Here is a 3,167-nt window from a genome sequence, read left to right on the forward strand (position 1 = left end):
CAATCGATCTACCCACTTGCTAATTCTTCTAGTTTCTCTTAATGAGTTGGGAGATCCAGATTCTCACTGGCCACAGTGGACTGGAGCCAAGTAGCACAGTGGACTGGAGCCTTTTGGACAGAGTGTCCTCTCTCAGGCTTGTACGACCTCTCCAGGCCCGCATCACTTGGGTCCATACCCACCTGGCCCCCTGAAGGTAAGCGGATTGGCAGCTTCTTCTAACACTACCAACCCACGCTCACTAATCACCTCTGGGTCACCAGCATCTAAAGGAGGCAGTCGAAGCTCCTTAGTGTGACATCACAGGCTTTTCCCTGTGACCTTTGCAGGCCCACCGTCTAGCTCTGCTGTACATCGCTGGCGCCGGCTTCTCCTCCCGCCCTCATCTTTTATCGTGTGTCTGCAAACACGAGACACATTCTTCGCGCACCTCAGCATCTGTCTTCTTCACAGGCTGGTCCTTCTGCTGGGCAGGCTCTTCCTCTGCCTGGAGAAATTCCTCGCCCCCAGGGCACAGGCTGACGAAATGTCTACAGTCTGGCTTCATCCTTTTGAGCCTCCCCCAGTCCCACATCCCGCATCCTGACTCAGCACAGTGAATTCTTCCTTCCTTTCTCTGCCTTCAAGAGTGCTGTGAACACAGCCCTCTGGCCCCGCTCAGTGTCACCGTGGATGTGCCCGCTGCCCAGCGCTCTGTTTCCCTCCGGGGAGACTGTGAGTCTCACATGGGCAAGGAGTGGGGAGGCTACTGTGAGAACGCAGGCTTCGGGGCCAGCCAGACCGGGGTTCAGGTGCTGGCTCCACCGTCACGAACCAGTTACCCTGGGCAAATCGCTCGAAGATCTCTCTGAGCCTCGGTTCCTCCATCTATAAAATAAATTCGCTATATATCTACCTCGGGTGTTGTTCTTGGGAGGCTTAATTGAGATAACACACAGAACGTCTTTAGTAGGATGCCCGGGACGTAGTAGATGCTCAGTAAATGTTTCTGTGTCTTTCTCGACGATAAATAATATTTTCGTGCTTTGATCCATGTCAACTTCTTAATCACTAATTTACAAGGATGGGAGTGAGGGACACAAAACATGTCCGCAAAGCACTTGAAATTATTACTGTTCCGGGATCAGAAGACAAAGATTAGTTGCCTGTCTCTGTCTCACAAACAAATTAATGGAATGGCAGCTTTTGGTGCAAAAAAGGATTCTTGTTGGAAGGATTAGATGTACTAAATCCAGCTAGAATATACTGTGATCTTGAGTGTGTGTGTGTGTTTTAAGCAAAGCTGCAATAATCATACACTTACAACTAATAAATTGGGCCCTTTAATTCCTCTGCAATAAGCCTTCGAAATATAATCTGTCATTTTAGACTTACAGAACATGATTTTTCATAATTATAATTCTCCAGCACACATTGCTACTTATAATTAAATTCACTTTTAAGAAATCCAAAGCGTATTTTTTGTGGATTATCTGTTCGTACGATGTCGTAATGGTAAAATGAATGTATAATCTGTTGAATAAATTTGGTTAGTTCTTATTCAAAAAACACACATTCTACTATTGATCAAAAGCTGGAAAGACAGATAAGATGAACAAAACATATATGATTTCTCAGCAACAGGCTCAAACAAAGAACAAACCTAAGCACGTCTCTCCACCCTGCTTCTCAGAAAGGGACGTAAGCCCCATGGAAGAAGGAAATTTCGAAACGGTTGAAAAATGCAAATGTTAAATTATGGCTAAATTATCAGCTGGAAATATGCAGACCCCAAAATTTTGAAAAGCAGTTGAATAAAGACCCCAGGCTGGATGAATGGAAAACAGACCGCAAAAGCCCCCACATCAGTGAATATGTGCAGGAGACATGTATAGACCAATGACCTAAGCAAATAAAAAGAATTAAAAACCAAAAAACGAGAACCTTGAACTCAGAGAAACAGACATAGAGAGCAGTCGTGCCCGGTCTAATGGTACCATTTTGAGCACTTATTTTTTATTTATTTTTTATTTTTTAGGCGAGGCAACCCTTGGTTGACCTCATAGATTGCAAGGACCTTGTCAGCTCACAATCCCTTATTATTATTATTTATTATTTTTTATGCCTACGGCACCTGGTCTTCCTCGGTGGTCTCCCATCCAAGTACTAACCAGGCCCAACCCTGCTTAGCTTCTGAGATCACATGAGATCGGGCTTGTTCAGGGCGGCATGGCCATAGACCTATTTTGAGATTTTAATAAAGAACAGCCTAGAAGCTATGTTGCAGTTTTACAACTCTAGACGTAAATGAGCTCATGCTTTATTACTCAAATTAAGGTCAAGGCCAGAAGCACCTCTAACAGACGTGTCTCTCCATCAGCTTTAAAAGTAAATGCTTCTCAAAGATGAGATTTCAAGCGTGACGGGAAATTTTCTGCCCGTCCACAGAAAGGTCTTCCCACATTTATTCCTCTGCCTGAGGTCCAGGAGTTCTCAGCTAACATGGCGACTTTTCCTAGGAGGGCAGCTTGAATGACAAATACGTAGCACGAATCTGAGCCCCTATCGACAGAGGTGTGAGAGAAAGGGCAGCCCCTTCACTAAGGACAGTGAGAATGAGTAGAGGGCCAGAGTGATTTGTCGCAGAAGTGGGGGGAAGGTAATGAGGGCACGTGTGTGTGTGTGTGAAAGGAGGATTCCACGTCCTGCTCTCATAAGGTACCAGTGGCATCAGGTAGGGGATAGTTTAGGGCTGGCATCTTCCCAGGGTCCTCATAACAGCACCGTAGAGCGGGGCCTGCCTTACACATTTTATTAAAAGACTCCCGTGCTCCACCACCTACAGGCACAAGGACAGATGGGGGCAGGGGACACAGGACGCTGTGCCCCTCTTAGTGAGAGCTCTTCTCTGCAGCCCAGGCAGTCGCTCATCTCTGAGGACATGACAGATGCCACTTTCCTAGGTTCTTCTCTGGCTGATGTAACATTTAGCAATTTCGGTGGCATTTCTTGTGGTTACGGTCCAGACAGGGCACAGGGAGGAAGTCGTGGCAGATTCAGGCAGGTGAGCCTGTAAAGGCCAGCTCACCAAACCGAGGCGATGTCAGCACAAAGGTTAGCATTAGCCTGGGGCCTAAAATGAGGTTGAGAACCAGACCGGAAATGTCACTGTGGCAACTTAGAGTCTC

At 46.5% G+C, this 3,167-nt stretch overlaps 1 pseudogene; it reads right to left on the reverse strand.

Moving 5' to 3' along the window:
• Nucleotides 1-2,101: 2,101 nt before the first annotated feature.
• On the reverse strand, nucleotides 2,102-2,220 carry LOC111739610 (annotated as a pseudogene).
• Nucleotides 2,221-3,167: the final 947 nt, after the last annotated feature.

The sequence above is a fragment of the Pteropus vampyrus genome, unplaced genomic scaffold (assembly GCF_000151845.1).
Source record: "Pteropus vampyrus isolate Shadow unplaced genomic scaffold, Pvam_2.0 Scaffold51, whole genome shotgun sequence".
Taxonomy (NCBI): domain Eukaryota; kingdom Metazoa; phylum Chordata; class Mammalia; order Chiroptera; family Pteropodidae; genus Pteropus; species Pteropus vampyrus.